The sequence below is a fragment of the Suncus etruscus genome, chromosome X (genome assembly GCF_024139225.1).
Source record: "Suncus etruscus isolate mSunEtr1 chromosome X, mSunEtr1.pri.cur, whole genome shotgun sequence".
Lineage (NCBI taxonomy): Eukaryota > Metazoa > Chordata > Mammalia > Eulipotyphla > Soricidae > Suncus > Suncus etruscus.
The window spans coordinates 97,922,170-97,946,031 of NC_064868.1; the positions used below are offsets into that span (position 1 = coordinate 97,922,170).

Genomic DNA, 23,862 nt, shown 5'->3' on the forward strand with positions numbered 1-23,862 from the left:
TTCCCAGATGAAAATGGATTCATTTGTTAGTGACTCTGGGAGCCGGGGACCTGCTGGGCAGACCCATTCCCTACCAATGGGCTGGGTCTCTGTCTAGTGTTCCCTTTCCCAAACCCCTCAGATGCATCTTTCTGCTCCTGAGTTGGAGTGGTCTGAGTTACTCATTGGCCAGTGAAGACCTTGGGACTGGGGTCGTTGTGCCCAGGACTTGGCCCAGTAGAGGAAACGTGATTCCTAGATGAAAATGGATTCATTCATTAGTGACTCTGGGAGCCAGGGACCTGCCAGCCAGGCAGAGGCTACCTGAGCTGCCCCTTTCCCTACTTGTGAGCTGGGTCACTGACTAGTGTTCCCTTTCCCAACTTTCCTCAGACATACCTTTCTGTTCCTGAGTTGGAGTGCTCTGAGTTACTATTGGCCAGTGAATGCCCCAAGAATGGGTTTGTGCTGCCCAGGTCTCCTGGCCTGGCAGAGGAAATGCAGTTCCCATATGAAAATGGATTCATTCATTAGTGACTCTGGGAGCTGGGGACCTGTGCCCAGGACCAAGTGCTGAGGCCACTTGAGCCACACCAGTCCAGACCAGTAGGCAAGGTCAATGACTAGTGTTTCCTTTAACAACCCCCCTCAGATGCACTTTTCTGCTCCTGAGCTGGAGTGGTCAGTGTTACTCGTTGGCCGGTGAAGGTCCCTGGACTAAGATCCTGTTGCCCTGGCCTCCTAGCCTGGCAGAGTACACGAAGTTCACAGATAAAAATGGATTCATTCAGAACTGACTTTGGAAAAGGGAACCTGCTGGACTGAAGCCATCTGAGCCTCCGTGGTCCCCACAGATTGGCGGGTGACTGACTAGTGTTCCCTTTCCTAACCCCCCTCAGGTGCACCTTCAGTTGCAGAGAGGGAGTAGTCTAAAGTTACCTATCAGCTGGTGAAGCACGCGAGACTGGGGTCCTTCTGCCCAGGTCTCCTGGTCGGGCAGAGGCCATGCAGTTCCCAGATGAAAATGTATTTTTTCTGACTCTATTCTAGGCTTTGTACTAGGATTAGTGTAAACACCAAGACTGCCAATTACGGAAGACTGATTAAAACATCAGTGTTGGAACAGACCTTCTAGAACAATAAAGAAAGACTCTATCCTAGGTTTCATCCTATGACCTGTGCAAATACCAAGATCTCTAGTTACAGAGGCCTGATTTTATCATCCACGACTAAGCAGAAAGTTTCCAGACACCACAAAAAGACCTAGGAGAGAGTAAAAGAGCATGTACGAAACCTGTAGTTATTCCCATGACAGTATGCTTCAAGGGCAGAGAACCCTGTATCTCTTAAGCCAAGGGAATTCCCTTTCTAATATCCCCAATATTTACTGTGCCTATGCAAAAGAGGGGGGGAAGGAAGCACATATTTTCTTTTTCTTTTCTTTCGTTTTATTGCAGGCTCATGATTATTGCTTGGTTGTTGTCTGTATTGTGGTGGTAGTTTTTGTTTTTGTTTGTTTTCTGTCATTGTAGTTTTGTTTTTATTTTTGTTTTGTTTTCTTGTTCTTTTGTCTTAATTGTTATTTTTGTCTTTTTGTGATGTTATCCTTTCTTTACCCTTTCTTCTCTTAAATTGATATTTATAGGGGCCAGTGCGGTGGCACTAGAGGTAAGGTGTCTGCCTTTCCAGCACTAGCCTAGGACGGACCGTGGTTTGATCTCCTGGCGTCCCATATGGTCCCCCAAGCCAGGAGTGACTTCTGAGCGTATAGCCAGGAGTAACCCCTGAGCATCACCAGGTGTGGCCTAAAATCCAAAAAAAAATTAATATTTATAACCCTCTAGATAAACTCCTCCGATTTTTCTTTAGTTTTTGCTTTGTTTGTTTGTTTTCTTTTTTCCCTCCAAACAGAACCACGTAACTTGAAATGTCTTGTTCTGCCTCATAAATTGAAGGGGAGAAAAGGATGGTACCAAGACAAAACATTTGTATGAACACTGAGTAGAAATTAAAAAAATCAGTCTTAAACACAAAATCCAAAGCAAATGACAACAGAATTAATACCCATTCTACAACAAGCTAGAGAGGGGACCACTTATACTAGCAGCCCGGGGGGGGGCATAGAAGGGGGATTTGGGATGCATGCTGGGAACAGGGTTGGAGGGAGAACAACATTGATGGTGGGAATGCCCTGGGTTATTGCCACTATGCACCTAAAATATTACTGTGAAAGATTTGTAATCCATTTGGGTCACAATAAAAATTATTAAGAAAAAAGAAAAAAGAAAATGTATTTTTTCTGTAGTGACCCTGGGAGTCAGGGACCTGTCAGGCTGATGCCACCTGATCCATCACGGACCCAACCAATGGGCAGGGTCACCGACTATTGTTCCCTTTCTCTCACACCCCCTTCATTGGACTCACATTTCTGCTCCCAAGCTGAAGTGGTCTGAGGTACCCATCTACTGGCGATGGCCCTAGGACTGGGGTACTGCAGCTCAGGTCACCTGGCCGGCAGAGGCCACATCATTCCCAGATAAAAACAGTTTCACTTGGCAGTGATTCTGTGACCCAGGGATCTGCCAGGCCGAGGCCATATGAACTGGCCCGTTCCTTACTGGTGGGCGAGCATACTAATGAGTTTTCCCTTTCCCAAACCATGCTCAGACTCACCTTTCTGCTCCTGAGCTGGATGGTCTGAGTTACCTATCAGCTGGTGAATAAACCAGGACTGGGTGGGTTCCTGTTGCCCAGGTCTCCAGGACAGGGAGGCCACACACTTTCCAGATGAAAATGAATTCATTCACTAGTGACTCTGGCAGCCAGGGACCTGCCAGGCAGTGACTACCTAAACCATCCCAGTCCCACAAGGTAGGCACAGTCATTGACTAGTGTTGTCCTTGCAAACCCCCTCTGACGCAACTTTCTGCTCCCAATCTGAAGTGGACTGTGTTACCCATTGGCCAGTGAAGGCCTTTTGGACTAAGGTCCTGCTGCCCAGGTCTCCTGTGCCAGCAGAAGCCATGTGGTTCCCAGATGAAAATGGATTCATTCAATAGTGACTCTTGGAGCCAGGGACCTGCTGGACTGAGGCCATCTGGTCCCAACAGGTTGGAGGGTCACTGATGACTGTTTTCTTTCCTAACACCCTTCGCAGACCACATTCTGTTCCCAAGAAGAAGTGGTCTGATTTAGCGATCGGCTGAAGAAGGACACTGGACTGGGGTCCTGCTGCCCAAGTCTCCTGGCCCAAAAGAGGCCATGAGGTTGCTAGATGAGAATGGATTCTTTCTTTTTTTGCAGGGGCAAATCTGGTGATGCTCAGGCATTACTCCTGGCTTAGGGACCATATGGGACTCCAGGGGATTGAACCATGGTCCATCTTAGCTTAGAAAGTAATAAGACAATCACCCTATTGTTTGCACCACTGGTCGGGCCCTCAAAAATGGATTCTTTCTGTACTGTCTCTGGAAGCTGGGGACTGCCAGGCATAGGCCATATAAAATGCCCCAGTCTTGGGGGTCGGCAAAGTTACTGATGAGTTTTCTCTTTTTCTTTTCTTTTTTTTTAATTTAAACACCTTGATTACATACATGATTGTGTTTGGGTTTCAGTCATGTAAAGAACACCACCCATCACCAGTGCAACATTCCCATCACCAATGTCCCAAGTCTCCCTCCTCCCCACCCGACACCCGCCTGTACTCTAAACAGGCTCTCCATTTCCTTAATACATTCTCATTATTAGGACAGTTCAAAATGTAGTTATTTCTCTAACTAAACTCATCACTCTTTGTGGTGAGATACGTGAGGTGAGCTGGAACTTCCAGCTCTTTTCTCTTTTGTGTCTGAAAATTATTATTGCAAGAATGTCTTTCATTTTTCTTAAAACCCATAGATGAGTGAGACCATTCTGTGTTTCTCTCTCTCTCTCTGACTTATTTCACTCAGCATAATAGATTCCGTGTTATTGCGTATAAGGCTGTTTAACTTTCAGATGTTAAAGTTTTTCTTCTGAGTCCCTTTGGAATTCACAAATAATTTCAGAGCCTTGTGGTCAGCGAAGGTAGTCTGCAAAATTTCTATCTGCTTGATATTATGGAGTTATGTTTTATGTGCCAGCATGTAGTCTTTCCTGGAGAATGTCCCACGTACATTGGAGAAGAATGTGTATCCAGTTTTCTGGGGATGGAGTGTCCTAATTATATATATATATATATCCACTAGGCCTCTTTCTTCCATTTCTCTCCTCAGGTGTAGTATATTCTTGTTGGGTTTCAGTCTGGTTGACCTATCCAGTGTTGACAAAGCCGTGTTAAGGTCCCCCACAATTATTGTGTTGTTATTGATATTATTTTTTATATTTGTCAACAGTTGTATTAAATATTTTCTGGCCTCTCTTTCGGTGCATATATGTTTAGGAGAGTGATTTCTTCCTGCTCTACATACCCCTTGATTAATATAAAATGTCCATCTTTGTCCCTTACAACCTTCCTGAGTATAAAGTTTGCATTATCTGATATTAGTATGGCCACTCCAGCTTTTTTATGGGTGTTGTTTGCTTGGATAACTTTTCTCCAGCCTTTTATTTTGAGTCTATGTTTGTTCTGACTATTCAGGTGCATTTCTTGTAGGCAGCAGAAGGTTGCATTAAGTTTTTTGATCCATTTAGCCACTCTGTGTCTCTTGACTGGTGCATTTAGTCCATTGACGTTGAGAGAAAGAATTGTCCTGGGTTTTAATGCCATCTTTATTTCAAAATTTGGTGTGTCTTTTGGTTAGTCTTGTCTTAAATTAGATCTTTTAGTTTTTCTCTTAAGACTGGTTTTGTGTCTGTAAAGTTTCTGAGCTGTTTTTTGTCTGTGAAACCATGTATTCTTCCGTGAAACCAGAAAGTGAGTTTTGCTGGGTATAGTATTCTGGGTGAAGCATTCATTTCATTCAGTCTTGTCACAATATCTCACCACTGCTTTCTGGCATTGAGTGTTTCTGGTGACAGGTCTGCTGTAAATCTCAAGGATGTTTGCTTGACTGTAATTTCCCCTTTTGATCTTGCTGTTTCTAGATTTCTGTCTCTATCTTTGGGATTTGTCATTGTGACTAGGATGTGTCTTGGGGTGGTTTTTCTGGGGTCTCTTTTGATTGGTACTCTTCGAGCATGCAGGATTTGATCACATATATTCTTTAGCTCTGGAAATTTCTCTTTAATGATGTTCTTGACCGTTGATTCTTCCTGGAAATTTTCTTCCTGGGTCTCTGGGACTCCAATGATTCTTAAGTTGTTTTTGTTGATCTTATCATAGACTTCTATATTAATCTGTTCCCATTCTTTGACTAATTTTTCCATTGTCTGCTCATTTGCTTTAAGTTTTTTGTCCAATCTCTCCTGCTGTATGGAATTGTTATGTATCTCATCTTCCACAGCACCAAGCCTATTCTCAGCTTCTGATACCCTGTCCCAGAGCTTATCCATTTTGTCATTCACTTCGTTTACTGACTTTTTCAGGCCTGTTAGTTGACATGTTATTTCATTTGGAGTTTTGTGATTTCTGTCTTCATATTTTCTTGGTTCTTATTAGTGTTCTGTTCAACTCGATCCATGGTTTCTTTGAGTTCTTTGAGCATCTTCCATATTGCTAATCTAAAATCCTTATCTGAGAGGTTGATTAGTTGGTTGGTTATTATCTGGTCCTCAGAATTGTCATCTTCATTCTCTATGTCTGATGCTGGCCTGCGTTGTTTCCCCATTGTCACACTTGTATTGTGGGTTTTTCTACGTGTTGTGTTTGTATTCATTGGCTATATGATGCAGGCAGCACACTCCTCTGGCTCCGTCCTTTGTGGATGGGCTGACTTGCCTCTAAGGGAGGGGAGTCCTCCATGGATGAAGCCTCACACTGAATCAAATCTTAGGCCCGAGCATGCAACAGAGAAGACAGTTCGGAGAGAAATGCTTGCTTCTGTGATATAGCACAGTTCTTAGTGTGATTTTTTTCTTCTTGTTGCGATGGTGTTCTTTTCTTAGAAAGAGTGCATGGCCGCTTCGCTTTGCTATGCGGCCGTGCTCTGCTGGAGCCTCTTTTCGCCCCACTCCCAAGAGTTTCACGCAAGAGGACAGTAGACAGACATACACAGGTTGCACTCACAGTTTTTCACAGTTGGGCCCCACTGGGCAGGCGTAGTTTCGTGGATTTTCCCAGCCTGATGTCACAAACAGGGGATCCGGCTTCTGCCGTGTTTGCTTTTCATGCAGAAGGTTGTTGGTTCGAATCCTGGCATCCCATATGATCCCCCTAGCGCTCCCACACCAGACTTTTCCCTTCTGCCAGTGGAAGTAGAAGAGCCAGTGCTCAGCTGGAATGAACCACGGGGAGAGCTGGACCCTGCAGGCTTGGCTAGTGCTGCCCCTGAACAGATATCAGGTATTAGGTCTCGAAACACCTCATTGCCTTTGCCAGTGAAAACTGCATCCCATGGGTCAGAGGGGCACAACCTGCTGCATGCTGTCTTCTTCAGGAAGTAATTAGTTGAATCTCCTCTTCACAGCTCTGGAAGCATAAGGAATCAGAGCTTCAACGCTGTCTTCCTTTGATGGTTGCAAACTTAGGTACCTATCCCAGGGGTAGTCATTCACGTGTCCTGGGAAAGGAATCCATTTTCTAGCTTCTGTGCTGACTTCTCAGTCCAGGGAGTGCTGCCATCTCAGTGGCCTGGCCGGCTCATCGGTGGCATCCCGGCCGTGGGTCTCCCCGTTTGTTCGCTGCGCCCCTGCCCCACCAGCTGCTCTTTTTTTTATGAGAACAATGATGCAAAGAGGACAAGGTAAAGTTACAGTGAAAGGACAATCGCCCATAAACAGAGTTCTCAGAAGAAATCCCCTTGCTGATGCCTAAATATTGAACTTATAGTCAAAAAAAATTAAGAAAAATAAGGCAGAACCCATGTACAATTACTTTGTCCACAAGTCCCCAGATTGTAGTACATTATAACATTTCTTTTTTTGTTTGTTTGTTTGCTTTTTGTTTTGGGGTCACACCCGGTGGTGCTCAGGGGTTACTCCTGGCTGTCTGCTCAGAAATAGCTCCTGGAAGGCACGGGGGACCATATGGGACAACGGGATTCGAACCAACCACCTTTGGTGCTGGATCGGCTGCTTGCAAGGCAAACGCCGCTGTGCTATCTCTTCAGGCCCACATTATAACCTTTCTTAGCAGTACACAAATCAACCTAAAGCCATGAGATTTATGTGACTCCTTAACATTGAAGGCATAGTATTTTTTATATATTCATACACATACATATTAGTTTAAGTTAACATCAAAAGTTTAAGAGTTTTTTTTAAGGCTTAGTCAAAAGGGCACAGTAAAAACGGTGTTAGAGTGGCAAACATTGTTTGCATAGGCCCACCAAAATATGGGGGTCATAGAAAGAAATAGCCTAGGTCTAAATACAAGGAGACCACTACCCCTGAAGTTTCCTGGCATAAGACCAACTCTAGGTTCTAGTCAAACTAGTTTATTCAATCCAAGTCATTGTCTGTAGTGCCAATACAGTTTTATTTTCACGCAGTCGTATTGTTGGCATCAGGTTTCTGTATTAAAGATCTTGAAATCTGCACATCCTACATTGAAGTCACGCTTGTGTGGAGTGTCCTCTAGTTTCACCTCACAAATAAGGGGCAATACAGAAAGCCCTGTCCAGTAAGCAGGTCACTGTTGTTGTTAAGTCTTCTCAGTGTTAAGGAAAGTCTCTTTTGAGTAGGTCGATGTCAGAGAAGCTGTAGTGTCTTCCCTGGTAGAGGATTGCCCCCAGGTGATGTTATAGACAACCTTGGATGTTTTGTAGATGTCTTCTCTAAATCAGGGGTGAATGAAGAATGCCCATTCTTCTGAGGCCTGTGCCAGGTCTTTATGTCAATGTTCAGGGTGTAAGGTCCCATTGCACTACAAGATTTGTGTGTCCCCATCTCTATTTTATAAGAACTTATTGGTATGTATAGTATTTTCCCATTTTAGTGTGCCTAAGCAAACAAGAAATAAAGCCACGTGGCGTTATCAGAGTATATGGGGGCGTAAGAACATGTCCAACAATACTCATGACTTGGTTCAAACATAACCATTAAACTGAGGGATTCTTTCACACCAAATTCCATATTGAGCAGTTCACAAAGAGAAGATTTAAAAAGGGGGTATCGTCACTGTATAAGAAAATATTCAGCAAAAGTTATAGCCATCAAAGAAAACACCCATAAAGTGTTGAAAAGACATACGTGTCCTTTTTATGCCTCTTGGAATAGTTGGGTGGGTGTTAACTCCAGGGTACCACTTTGGTCTGTTACTTAGGACTCTACAGTACTTAAGTTAAAAAGGGTAAATGAGGAGTAATGATGATAGGGGTTAAGGAAGTTAAAGAGAAAAATGATCTTTTGTAGGGGTGTGCAAAAGGGCAGAGTACAAAATGGACATTCTGCATACATAAAAACATAATTCAGTGATACTGAGTACTATTAATGTATCTTGTGCTCACGGGGGCACTAGCCCCCTGCGTGATTTTGAAAATATAGACTGGAAAGAGATTACCAGTGACTGTGTCAAGAAGCTGGGAGGCGGAAGTTCAGATCCCCACCCAGGCCTGCCCTAAGGAGCCGAATGGATAATGGGGGAAAGCATAGGGTGCCTTCAAGCTCCGCCAAGGGACCCAACTCGCTAGCTTGCCCAGGCATGTGGCCCGGGGAAGCCCTGGAGATCTGGAGCAACGCGGTAGAGCAGTGCTGGGGTTACCCAAGTCCCGCACCCCCCTAGGCCTGGTTAAGAAGGCCTCTGGCATGGCAGAGGCCTGCTGAGCCCCATGCTGCTAGACTCCTGGCTCCCAGGAAGGAAAGAGATCCTTCAAGAAGCTGGGAGGCCAGAAGTACAGAGCCCCACCCAGACCCTCCCTAAGGAGCCGAATGGATAATGGGGGAAAGCCTAGGGTACCTTCAAGCTCTGCCAAGGGACCCAACTCACTGGCTTGCCCAGGCATGTGGCCCGGGGAAGCCCTGGAGATCTGGAGCAAGGTGGTAGAGGGGTGCTGGGGTTACCCAAGTCCTGTGCACCCCCTAGGCCTGGTTAAGAAAGCCTCTGGAATGCCCGAGGCCTACCAAGCCCCATGCTGCTAGACTCCCAGCTCCCAGGAAGAAAACGAGTTTTCTCTTTTTCAACCTATGCTCAGACTCACCTTTCTGTTCCCGAGCTGGAGTGATATAAGTTAACAATCTGTAGGTGAAGGACCCAGGACTGGGTTCTTATTGCCCAGGTCTCCTGGCTTAGGAGGCCACATGCTTCCCAGATGACAATTTATTAATTTGTTATTGACTTTGGAAGCCGCAGACCTGCCTAGCAGAGGCTACGTGAGTCGACCCTTTCCCTACTGGTGGGCTGGGTCACTTACTAGTGTACCCTTTCCCAACCCCCTCAGTCACATCTTTCTGCTCCTTAGTTGGAGTGGTTTGAGTTACCCATTGGCTGGTGAAGGCCCCGGAATTGGGGTTGTGCTGCTCAACACTCCTGGCACAGCAGAGGAAACGTGGCTCTCAGATGAAAATGGATTTATTTATTAGTGACTCTGGGAGACAGGGTCCTGCCCGGTAGAGGTTACCTGAGTCACTGTGTTCCCTACCAGCTGGCTGAGTCACTCAATAGTGTTCCCTTTCCCAACCCTCTTTCAGAAGCACCATTCTGCTCCTGAGCTGAAGTGGTCTGAATTACAAACCTGCTGGTGAAGGCTTCAGGACTGAGGTTCTGTTGCCGGGTGTCCTGGCTTAGCAGAAGCCATGAGGTACCAGAAGAAAATGGATTCATTCATTACTGACTCTGGAAGCCAAGGACCTGCAAGGCCGAGGCCACCTAAACTGCCCCAGTCCTACCTGGTAGACATGGTTACTGACTAGTGCTCCCATTCTCAAACCTTACTTGAATGCACCTTTCTGCTCATGAGGTGGACTGGTCTGAGTTTCCGATCGGCCAGTGAAGGACCCAGGACTGTGTTTCTGTTGCCCAGGTTTCCTGGTCTGGAGGCCACATGACTCTTAAATAACCCTACCGAATGGCAGTTGAAAATGGACACACCCCTGGACATGACTCTGTCATGCTGTGTATAAAGAAAAAACTTGGATTGTTGGGGAGGGAAGGCTAGGATAGTAACCAGAGCAGTGCCTGCTGGTCCTCAGGGGGCCAGAGATAAAACATCAGAGAGCTGCTGCCTGCTTTGTATCTATTCCTTTCTCTTTCTTCTTTGAACCCATGCTGCCTGCTCTGTATCTATTCCTTTCTCTTTCTTCTTTGAAATCAGGCCTCCCTTAGCCACTCTGGTCAGCAAATTTCCGCCCCCACTCTTCCTCTCTCTGAAAACTCTGGGCAGCAGCAGGCCTCAAACATCAGGAAGAATAAGAAAAATACCTGGTTTCTCTCTCCACTCTCTCTCAGTCCCGGTTCAGTGGCCACTACAAGTTGGCATCCCTGGGTGGGCACAAGGCCCCACACAGCAGCTGGGACCCATGGACCCCTGTGAGCCTTGCAGCACTGAGCCCTGGCAGCCTTGAGCCTCTGTAATGTGCAGCCCTGCAGCCCTGGTAGCCTTGGACTTTTGCACTAGTTAACATCTGTGCTTACAATTGTACTAATTATTTTCTTGTGAAGATTGAATGGGGGATGTGACTCAGTGTCTAGTTGAGCACATGTCTGGCATGTATGATGTCCTGTGTTGGATCCCTAGAAGTTAAAAAATGCAAAAAAAGTAAAAATAATGATTTCTGCAATTTGATTTGTAAACAATGGCAGGAGGTACACTAAAGTTGGCAGATGTTCTCCACTCCTCCCTCCTAAGCATTAGTCTCAAGAGCTAAATGAGGTCACTCTACACTTCTGTTGGCACTGATGTCTTTCCAAGTTGGTAGCACAGAAACTGAACTTCACCTCCCTCCAACTTAAATTCCAGTTTTCTATTAGTAAAAACTAAAGCATCTAAACTTTATTCAGCATTTTCTACCTTCATTCTTTTGCTCTAATTTGGGAATGGATTAATTCTTATTAAGTATTTGGAAGAAAGAATTACTGAGTTCCCACCCATTGAAAAATTGAGACCTGTAGCACTTAGAAAAATATAATTTGAACCCAGGAATGTAATAGGGCCTAATCTGACTTACTTGATTTTCAGAGTAACTGGGAATTATCCTTCCTTACATGCATACATACATACATACACACTCACACAAACATACATGCATCATATAGTTCCCTACCCATCACAATCCTCTTATATATCTCTGTACAGGTGATTACAATGAAAATTCAGTAAAGTGTTAAATGGATAGCTGTACTGATTTTGAATATTTCAAGAAACAGAAACATGACAGAATTCACTGAAGGGTGTTTTAAAAAATCTGAAACTCTACAGAATTTTTAACTTTGAGGTAAGGAGAACTGACGAGTGAGAATGAAATTTGAAAACTGGTTCCTGATTCTTTACCAGGAATTCATATCATGCTTACCTTGTGCATTAGTTTCATGTAACTTGTACTCATGTGATATATATCCACTTGAGTGTGAATTACAAAATGCCATAAATTCTTGGTGAAAAGAATTTCATTCTTTTGTTCCAGCTACTATAAAGAGTTGTTCTTTGTTGCTTGGATTAAGTTACTCATTCTGTGTACTCTTTTTGCATACAAAGTATGTCAAGAAATACTGAATCCCCTCATCCCATGTGCTTTAGTGTTTAGTCACTTCTAGAAGTCTCTGAGGGGTATTTATTGTATTTTTTGGGAAATATTCACATATGGGGGAGTAACCACTTTGATAGTCTCGGTGTGAGTGATCTGTGTCACCTCTGTGGAATGAGCTATTATGGTTGGAATGTTGTTTCAACATACTCTTCACATGTGTCTTCTTTAACCTTCCCTAGCTCAAATGCCCTATTTAAAATTATAAGAAGCTAAAGTTGCTTTGCAGAAAATGGGCTGGGAACATTTGTTTTTTTCTTCCTAAAAGAATGTGCCTAGGAGTTCATATCAGAGATATATTTCCTCACAGAACACACTGATCACAACTGGCCCCACTATGAAAATTGCTGGTGCAAGAGTCCTCATAAAACCAGATCTCCTAAAAATGACTTGCAGTATTATCCAAGCACTTCCACATGGCTTATGTATTTGCAGTCTTATGTGGATAATGCTATTAGAATGCAAAATTCACCTAGAAGTTGTCAATGAAACAGTCCATAAATCTGATTCCTCCTGTTGTCTCCTAAACTGAGCCTACATGTTTAGAATCTTCCAACACTGCTCTGTTCTAATCTGTTCTATTAACCATATTTTTTGATTTGTTGAACTCTCAAAAAAAAAAAAGAAAAAGTATTGTATAAAGTCAACTGTTTCATGCACCCAGAGAAAATGTGCTGACATAATATGCTGTCACAATCTTAGTCTGTCCATTAGTGTGAGACAGTAATCTTCTGGAAAACTGACCTCTTCACCTTGCTATACTGGTGTTTATTCTAGTGATTATAGGCAGTGCTAAGAAGAAACTGCTCCTTGTGTTTAATTTGCTCTGTGACTATAAAGGGACAAAAAACAGAGATTTTTCTCTTCCTTTGTACCTTTGTTTCATTGAAACTTGGCCACTCCACTACTTGTCAATTCATAACTCTCTGTATTTCATAAAGATTATAGCTGCATTTCTACTTGCAAGTGCAAAATCAGTCTACTCATTACTCACTCTCACTCATGGAAAGAATATCTGATTCTAAGTATTTACTGAACCTATGTAAGTTGGCATGAGATTTATGTACATTTCTCCCACACTCCCTTTCTTGTTGAAATTACCCAAGTTGAACACCACTTGTAGTGTTGCACATTTGGCTGGTGTGTTTCCTGAAGCTCATAGACTTCGTTGCAGTGTTCAACACTTATTTGAAATATAGGCTACTGTTCTCCCATTTTGTAGTGTTTTCATTCTTTAGTTGATGTATTTGTCCTCACTGAGTTGTGATGGGTCAGGATTCACATGCTTTGAGTGTGGCACCAGGGATTCCAACACAAGTACTGCCTGACTCTTAATGGGAATGTGGATGTGATGGCAAGTGAATTCACTGGTAAGACAGATGCTCTACCATTACCTCTGATACTACACTCAAGACTTATTTCACTTCTAAAATATTTGCATCGCTAAGATGCAGAGGAAGAGCTTAATATATTTGCTATGAAGAATAATATGGCAAAGGAATTTATATGCATTTCCCTTCTTTCCAGTATGAATAATGAACATTTATGGCATTTGTCCCTAGGAATAGCTGCTATTGACTAGGTTTCAGTTCACCTTAATGCAGCCTTTTTGAATGCTTATCTGAGTGCTCAGTTGAACACAAGATGTCACACACAGCATTTCAGTATATTTATACATGCAATCAAAGTGACTAAATAAGACAATATTTGAAAGTCATTTCTATTGTGTCCAGAAGTTTTTGTTTTATAGCTTGGACATATCTGTCACAAAAGTTTTGTCCTGTGGAAATGGGAAGACTAAAAATCAAGTGTTTCAGCCAGAAAAACATGAACCAAGAAATCAAACAAGGAGTTCTGCTGTGTCTCTGCAGCACAGCAGACATCTTTGTACTTCTCTCTGCTTGCTTCAACCTAACAACTGATCCTTTACGGCATTCTTCCCCGAGGGCTTCTCTTCCTTAAAGCATGGCAGATATCTTTGGATTTCTCTCTGCTTGCTTCAGCTTAAGAACTGATCCTGTGCAGCATTCTTCCCTGAGGGCTTTTCTTCCTTGGAGGTGAGTCAACCTGCCCATAAAGGGTAGAGCCAGCTGAATTCTGCTGTGTCTCTGCAGCACAGCAGACATCTTTGGACTTCTCTCTGCTTGCTTCAGCCTAAGAACTGATCCTGTGTGGCATTCTTCCCTGAAGGCTTCTCTTCCTTGGAAGTGAGTCGTCCCGCCCACAGAGAGTGGAGCCAGTTGAGTTCTGCTGTGTCTCTGCAGCACAGAAGACATATTTGGACTTCTCTCTGCTTGCTTCCCTTTAAGAACTGATCCTGTGCAGCATTCTTCCCCGAGGGTTCTTCTTCCTTGGAGGTGAGTCGACCCGCCCACAAAGGGTGGAGCCAGCTGATTTCTGCTGTGTCTCTGCAGCACAGCAGACATCCTTAGACTTTTCTCTGCTTTCTTTGACTTTCTAAGACTTGCTCCTGAGTGGCATTTTTCCCTCAGGGCTCTTCTTCCTTGGAGGAGAGTCGACCCACACACAAAGGGTGTAGCCAGCCAAGTTCTGCTGTGTCTCTGCTTCCTTCAGCCTAAGAACTGATCCTGTGTGGCATTCATTCCTGAGAACTTCTCTTCCTTGGAGGTGACTTGACCAGCAATACAATTGTGACAATAAGGAAACACGTATACCAACACCAGGCAGAATGAAGATGACAACTATCATGAGCTGAAAATGGCCAACCGCCTAGTTACTCTCCCAGCTATGGAGTTTAGAGAAGAAATATGGATGATGTTCACAGAATTCAAAGAAAGCATAGATTGAGTTGAAAAAGAACACCAATAAGAATCAAGAGAATATGAATATAGAAGTCAGAAAATTCCAGTCTGAAACAACAGGTCAAATAACAGGTCTGAAAAACTCAGTAGACAAATTGAAAAACTCAGTGAAAAGCCTATGCAACAGGGTAACAGCAGCTGAGGATAGAATTAGTGAGCTGGAAGATGAGGTACATAACAACTCCGTACAGCAGAGGAGATTGGAATAAAAGACTTAAAGCAAATGATCAGACAATGGATAAATTACTCAAAGAATGTGAACAGATTAAAATAGAAGTTTTTGATAAGCTCAAAAGAAACAACTTAAGAATCATTGGAGTCCCAGAAACAACTTATGAATCATTGAAGAAAATCTCCAGGAAGAATCAACAGTCAAGAACATCATTACAGAAAAACTACCAGAGCTAAAGAATACATGTGACCAAATCCTGCATGCCCAAAGAGTACCAGCTAAAAGAAACCCCAGGTAAAACACCCCAAGACACATCCTAGTCACAATGACAAATCCCACAGATAGAGACAGAATACTGTATGCAGCAAGATCTAAAAGGAAAATTACATTCAAGGGAGCATCCTTGAGATTTACAGCAGACAAGAAACATTCAAGGCCATAAGGCAGTGGTGGGACTTAGTGACAAAACTCAATGAAATAAATGTTTCACCTAGAATAGTGCACCCAGGAAAATTCACTTTCAGGTTTGAAGGAAGTGTACATAGCTTCACAGATAAACAACAGCTCAGAAACTTTATAGACTCAAAACCAGGCTTAAAAGAAAAACTGAAAGGTCTACTTTAAGACAAGACTTACCAACAGGCACATCAAACTTCTACACAAAGATGGCACTAAATCCCATGACAATTATCTCTCAATGTCTATGGACTAAATGCACCAGTTAAGGGACACAGAGTGTAGAAAGCCTTCTAGAGTACAGGCCTGTGGGGGGGGGAGGAAGGACACTTGGGATATTGATCATGGGAATGTTGCACAGGTGAAAGATTTGTAGTTATATTTATATTAAAAATCCAAAAAAAGAAAAGATAAGGCCTCCCAATTCTTACCACAGGCTGTATTCTTTACACTGACTGAATAGAAAGAGGAAGTACGCTAAATGCTCCCTATATACACCTCAAACCAGGACCATTGCCTGGTCTGTATTGTGAATTGGGGGACAAAAAAAGAGACACAGAGTGGCTAAATGGATTAAAAAACTGAACCCAACCTTCTGCTGCCTACAAGAAACATATCTAAATAGTCAGAACAAACATAGACCCAAATCAAAGGCAATCAGAGGCTGGAGGAAAATCATCCAAGCAAACAACACCCTTAAGAAAGCTGGAGGGGTCATACTAATATCAGATAACATGAACTTTACACTCAGAAAAGTTATACGGGATAAAGTTGGACTTTTCGTACTAATAAAGGGATATGTACAGCAGGAAGAAATCACTCTCCTAAACATAAATGCACCCAATGAGGGACCAGAAAAATATCTAGTACATTGTTGACAAATCTGAAAAAGGATATTAATAACAACACAATATTTGTGGGAGACCTCAATACTGCCCTGCCAATACTTAACAAGTCAACCAGACTGAAATCCAACAAAAATATACTAGACCTGAAAAGAGAAATGGAATAAAGAGGCACATTCTTCTCCAACGTACATGGGTCATTCTCCAGGATAGACCACATGATGGCACATAAAACATGCCTCCATAAAATCAAGAGGATAGAAATTTTGCAGGCTACCTTCGCTGACCACAAGGCTCTGAATTTAGATGTGAACTACAAAGGGACACAGGAGGAAAAAAATTAACACCTGGAAGTTAAACAGCCTACTACTGAACAAATATTGGGTCTGAGATGAAATCAAAGAGGAAATCAAACCTTTCCTGGAAACAAATGACAATGAAGACACAAACTATCAGAACCTATGGGACAGAGCAAAAGCGGTACTGAGAGGAAAATTTATAGCTTTGCAAGCAAACATCAGGAAGAAAGAAGAAGCTTAGCTTAATGAATAGCTTAATGATGTGGCTTATAGAATTAAAAAATGATCAACAAAAAGAACCAAAAATAGGGAGACAGAAGGAAATAACAAAGCTTAGAGCAGAAGTCAAAAAAGTGGAATCCCCAAAAAAATCCAAAAGATCAACAAAAGCAGAAGTTGGTTCTTTGAAAAAATAAACAAGATTGATAGACCATTGGCAAAACTAACAAAGAGAGAAAGAGAGAAACTTGATAACCCGTATCAGAAATAAAAAGGGGAAGATCACTATAGTTATTGCAGAGATTCAAAGGGTAATTAGACACTATTTTGAGAAACTCTATGCCACTAAACATGAGAACCTGGAAGAAATGGATAAATTCTTGGACTCTTATAAAACTTCCACAGTTCAATAAGGAGGAAGTAGCTATCTAAACACCCCCATCACTATTGAGGAAATTAAAATGGTAATCAAATATCTGCCCAAAAACAAAAGCCCAGGTCCAGATGGATTCACTAATGAATTCTTTCAAACCTTTCAAGAGAAACTACTACCAATCCTGGCCAGGATCTTTCATGAAATTGAAAGAATGGGAACACTTCCAAATAGCTTTTATGAAGTCAACATATCCTTGACACCTAAACCAGACAGAGATGCTTTCAAAAAGAAAATTGCAGATCAATATCCCTGATGAACAGAGATGCAAAGATACTCAACAAAATCCTGGTAAATAGGATCCAATGCCTCATCAAGAAGATCATTCACTACGATCAAGTAGGTTTCATCTTAGGAATGCAAGGATGATTTAAATCTATCAATATAATACACAACATCAACAGCAAGAAAAATAAAAATCACATGGTCAGATCAATAGAAGCCGAGAAAGCATTTAATAATGTCCAACACTCATTCTTGATCAAAAGTCTCAGCAAGATGGGAATGAAAGGAATCTTTCTCAATATAATTAAGTCCATCTATCACAAGCCAATGTCAAATATTATCCTAAATGGAGAAAAACTAAAAGCCTTTTCTCTAAATTCTGGTACAAGACAAGGCTGTCTTCTATCAGCACTCCTATTAAACATAGTACTGGAAATACTTAGGCAAGAAAAAGATATCAAAGGAATCTAGATAGAAAACCAAAAACTCAAGCTCTCACTGTTTACAGATGACATGATACTCTACTTAGAAAACCCTAAAGACTCTATCAAAAAGCTTCTAGAGGGGCCAGAGAGATGGCATGGAGGTAAGGCGTTTGCCTTTCATGCAGAAGGTCATTGGTTCGAATCCTGGCTTTCCATATGTCCCCCGAGCCTCCCAGGAGTGATTTCTGAGCATGGAGCCAAGAGTGATCCCTGAGCACTGCCAAAAACCAAAAAAAAGTTTCTAGAAGCAATAGATTCATATAGCAATGTGGCAGGCTACAAAATTAACACACAAAGATCAATGGCCTTTTTTTTATCTTTATTTAAACACCGTGATTACAAACGTGATTATAGTTGTATGATTACAGTCATGTAAAGAGCACCCCCCTTCACCGGTGCAACATTCCCACCACCAATTTCCCAGATCTCCCTCCTCCCTACCCCCCTACACCTGTACTCGAGACAGGCTTTCTACTTCCCTCATTCATTCACATTTTATGATAGTTTTCAGTGTAGTCATCTCTGCAACTGCACTCATCACTCTATGTGATGAGCTGCATGTCCTGAGCTGCACCTACCAGCCCTCATCTCTCTTGTCTCTGAGATACTGTTAAAAATGTCCTTCATTTTTCTTAAAGCCCATAGATGAGTGAAACCATTCTGCGTCTTTCTCTCTCCCTCTGACTTACTTCACTCAGCATAGTAGATTCCATGTACATCCATGTATTGGAAAATTTCATGACTTCATCTCTCCTGATGGCTGCATAGTATTCCATTGTGTATATGTATCAATGGCCTTTTTATACACCAATAATGTTAGGGAAGAAATGGACATTAAGATAACAATCCCATTCATGTTAATGCTACACAACCTCAAATATTTTGGAGTGAACTTAACTAAAGACATGAAGGACCTATACAAAGAAAACTATAAAAACCCTGCTCCAAGAAATAAGAGAGGACACATGAAAATGGAAACATTGTCTGCTCATTTATTGGCAGGATTAACATCATTAAAATGGCAATACTACCCAAAGCATTGTGCAAATTTAATGCAATCCCTCTAAATATACCCATGACATTTTTCAAAGAAGTGGATCAACAACTTCTGAAATTCACTTGGAACAATAAACACCCTCGAATAGCTAAAACAATCTTGGGGAAAGGAATATGGGAGGCATTACTTTACTCAATCTTAACCTGTATTACAAAGCTATAGTTATAAAAACAGCATGGCATTGAAATAAAGACAGACCCCCAGGTCAATGGAATAGACTTGCATACTAAGAGTATGCTCCCCAGACATACAATCACCTAATTTTTGATAAAGGAGCAAGACATTCTAAATGGAGCAAGGAAAGCCTCTTCAACAAGTGGCGTTGTTCTAACTGGTTAGCCACTTGCAGAAAAGCAAACTCAGACCCCCAGATAACACCATGTCCAAAGGTAAAATCCAAAGGATTAAAGACCTTGATATCAGACCTGAAACCATAAGGTATATAGAACAACATGTAGGTAAAACACTCCATGGCATTGAGACTAAAGGCATCTTTAAGGAGAAAACAGCACTCACCAAACAAGTGGAAGCAGAGATAAGCAGATGGGAATATATTAATCTGAGAAGCTTCTGTACCTCAAAGAAAATAGTGCCCAGGATACAAGAGCCAGCCACTGAGTGGGAGAAACTATTCTCCCAATACCCATCAGATAAGGGGCTAATATCCAAAATATACAAGGCACTGACGAACTTTACAAGAAAAAAACATCTAATCCCATCAAAACATGGGGAGAAAAAAATCAACAGACACTTTTCCAAAGGAGAAATACAAATGACTAAAAGGCACATAAAAATAATCCACATCACTAATCATCAGGGAGATGCAAATCAAAACAACTATGAGGTACCATCTCATGCCACAGAGCTAGGCACACATCAGTAAAAATGAGTACAAGCAATGCTGGTGGGGATGTGGAGATAAAGGAACTCTTCTTCACTGCTGCTTATTCCCACTGCTGATGGGAATGCTGTCTAGTCCAACCTTTATGGAAAGCAATATGTATATTCCTCCAAAAACTGGAAACTGAGCTCCCATTTGATCCAGCTATACCACTCCTAGGAATATACCCTAAGAACACAAAAATGCAATACAAATATTTCTTCTCACATTGATATTTATTGCAGCACTATTTACAATAGCCAGACTCTGGAAATAACCAAGATGCCCGTCAACAAATGAATGGCCAAAGAAACTGTGGTACTTACACACAATGCAATATTATGCAGCCTTCAGAATAGATGAAGTCATGACATTTTCCTATACATGGATAAACATGGACGCTATTATGCTGAGTGAAATAAGCAGAGGGAGAGAGTTAGAGGCAGAATAGTCTCACTCATATATGGGTTTAAAAAAATAAAATACATTTTACATTATTTCCCAGAGACAAAAGAGAGGAGGGAAGGAAGGTCCAACTCACGACAAAGCTCACCACAAAGAGTGGTTAGTGCAGTTAAAGAAATAACTACACTGAGAACTATCATAGCAATGTGAATGAATGAGGAAAGTAGAAAGCCTTTCAAAAGTACAGGTGGGGATGGGGTGGGGAGGAAGGAGATTTGGGACATTGGTGATGGGAATGTTGCACTGGTGAAGCAGGGTCTTCTTTACATGACTGAAACCCAACTACAATCATATTTGTAATCAAGGTTTAAAATAAATATATTAATTTAAAAAAGAAAAAATTCTATATAAATATAAAATTATAAAAATAAAAAGGTCAAATCAAAATGGATTAAAGACCTTGATATCAGAACTGAAACTGTAAGGTATATAGAAGAAACTGTAATCAAAATACTTCATAACATTGAGCCTAAAGGCATCTTCAAGGAGGAAATACCACTGTCTAAACAAGTGGAAGCAGAGATAAACAAATAGGATTACATTAAATTGAGAAGCTTCTGCATTTCAAAGAAATAGCAACTAGGGCAAAAAGGTCACCCACAGAATGGGAGAAACTACTAACCTAATAATACCCATGAGATAATGTGCATAAGATATGCACAGTACTGACAACTTAACAAGAAAAAATCTAACTCCATCAAAAAATGGGGAGAAGAAATGAACAGATATTCCTCAAAAAAAAGACATACAGATAGTCAAAAGGCACATGAAAAAAATACTTATTGTTACTAGTCATCAGAAGATGCAAATAAAACAACAATGTGATATCATCTCATGCCACACATCTCATACACATGTCACAAAGAACAATAACATTTACTGCTGGGGTGTGTGGAAGAAACATCAAGAGATGGAGGTTGCCCTGCTCACTTCCCCCTACACACATGAACTTGGTTGTCTGTCTGGTCTTGAGAATTATTTCTGGGTCTTCACCTTACAAGTCCTTATGCATACTACAAGGGCATTGTTTTTATCTTTGCTCTGAAAGACACCATTATGTACAAAGGGAGAAACACTGCGAGGATATTTTAGAAACACAGCCAGAAAATAATGTAACATTGGTACTCCAACACCGTGGGTAACTGTAAGAATAGCATTCCCTATGGAGTTAGAAGCTCTAATAAAACAGCAACAGATGAGAGAACTGACTATATAGCATAGCATCATGTCTTGTAACCATTAGGCAAAAGCATGGAAGACCACTTATTTTCTGAACTTAACAATAGTATTGAAGAACAAAAATGTCAGCTCCAATCTTTTACATGAGGTTTGGATACTGTTTAATGTCATTGAGTGTACAGTAATAAATGACCAAGTGTATGTTATAAAACTCTATTTAAATTTTATTTAAATCATTGTGATTTACAATGGTTTCAGGCATATAATGTAAAACTCACACACACACACACACACATATATATATATATATTATATTATATTTTCCATGCACTTCTTAAATCTTCACTTATATCAACACCACTACTGATCTACATGATGCAAGAGAAGAGAGGTCTACACTAGCTGAATGTGAAAATGTGAGTGCAGTGGTACTTTTGGGAAAGAACACACATCTGAACTGGCTGCCAGTCTCCACATACTAATGAAGAAAATTGCATAGGTGAAACTGATTATATGGTAGAACTGAACAGTGTAAGCTCAATGGAAAAACTTGGCCATGGGTCACTGGTGTCATGAAAGAGACATAAAGAGAACATATTTTTGTGGACTTGAGTTACAGAGAAAGGCTCTACAGGTAACATTTGATGAGAGTCAGGCAAGAAGATTAAATAAAGCTATGAGTTCACTGCTGCTGAAAGCTTAATCTCATCCAACTACTAGTCTTAATGCTTTACATGACCTCACAGAATGGCTGTGATAGGCCATTTGGCTTGTTTGAAACCTCATTTTCCTGTAAAAAGAAGTGGAGTGTGACTCCAGTGAACATACTTCTCCTCAAGCTTGTGTAATTAATTTGGCAGTGTCTCAGAGAATATTGCATTAGAGCTCAGTGATTTTCTTCCCTCAATCTGTGAGCATGTCTAGAAATACAGGTGGAACAAAATGCTATTGTGACCACGATCAGGTAGGCAGCGAGATCTGGGAGATATAAGTTTGTGTCATTGGGTATCATATATCAAGCACTGGGAGAATCCAACCATGCGTTTCCAACCATGGCTACTGTTGGTAACAAAATAGCAAAGGAAAAGTTACAGTTCCTCATTTTACTTGGTAGAAATTTGCAACCTACTGCAATGAGAGAGTCATGAAGCTAGGTTAGGTTATACTATGTGAACTGTATCTAAAATTACAATATTTAAGGGAAGCAGAGAAATAGTACAAAAACACAGTTGCATTTGCACACAGTGGATCCAGGTCACATAGTTGGAACCCTAAACTCAACCAGTAGTAATCCCTGAGCCCCAGGACTGATCCCTGAGTGCAGAAATTAGAGTAAGGACTTGAGAAAAACTACTGAGAAAAGGTTTAAATGAGAATATTTGGAAGATTCGAATTGGCCAAATTTGGACATTAAGTAACAAATTTAATATTGTTTTTATTATTTCAATGTTTCTATGATGACAATATAAATAAAGATTAGCTATTGGTCTGGCTTTAGGACTAGTAAAAACGCTTGGCTCCAGAACAGGGAGGGAGGGGCAGTTTCCTGTCAATCAGTGCAGGATCACCAATGACAACGCAGCAAGTTAGGGTGTTACTTAGCAACCGGCATCATAAAAGGCTAAATTATGCTGTGCAAATCTTACCTGGTCCTTTGGGATGCAAGGACATGGCAGGAAAGGCCCTTTTCTGATTCACTAAAGTGGGCTTGACTAACTTAATCCCCCATGTGCTGCCCGTAGAATCATCGAAAGAGATCCAACCGGGCAGCTGGTGTAAACCTGCTGAATTCTGAGACATGAGCATTGACTCAGAAGGACCTTTAAACCATCTCAGAACTATCGCTGAGCGTTCTGGACTATTCTAATGGGAACTTCAGGTATATTTATTAGTTTTTCAGGAGTCTTGAAGTTCCTTCGTGGTGCTTCAACATTCAAAGATGTTTTGTTTTAATCTTTAAATGTGGGAGGGGGTGTTTAGCTGCCGGTGGGAGGGTCCAGGTCAACATAAAGTATTTTGGGTGCCAAGAAGGCAATTCCACCTTCCGTATACAATGCTTTGGAGTAGATTGTCCCACTGGCACATATAAAAAGGCTCATGTAGTTGATATGCTTAGCCTCGGTCAAGTAAAGATAGAATTCTCAGTCAAGTAAAGATAGAATTAAGAACCTGGGGAGCACAAAGATGGGGTTTCTTCTTTTTTAGGTTAAATGTATTTCCTTTAGTGCTATTATAAATAAAATAACTTTCCTAGGCTTATTGCCAGATTGCTAAAATATAAAATTATATTGTATTGCTAAAATTGTTATAGATATGTAATATATATTGTTTTATATCTTTATTTCTAGACTATAGAAGAAAAGTTGGTTTCTTTTATTACTTTAGTCAAGTTCTATAGAGTCAAGAGTTCGGAATGCCAATCAGGGCAAAGAACTTTCTTTGTATTTTTGGGGAAAAGTTCTATCGAACTTAAATATACATATATAAATACTTAAATATAGAACATTGAAAGAACTTTAAATAAGTTTAGTAAATGTAAATAATGAAAACATATATAAAGTATAAATAAGTATATATGATATATATAAA

General features: G+C 41.2%; 1 non-coding gene across 1 annotated transcript; it reads left to right on the plus strand.

Moving 5' to 3' along the window:
• The first annotated feature begins 15,600 nt into the window (after positions 1-15,600).
• On the plus strand, positions 15,601-15,733 carry LOC125999836 (small nucleolar RNA SNORA51). The gene has a single exon (XR_007492301.1). It is a non-coding gene; the product is annotated as a small nucleolar RNA SNORA51 (small nucleolar RNA).
• Positions 15,734-23,862: the final 8,129 nt, after the last annotated feature.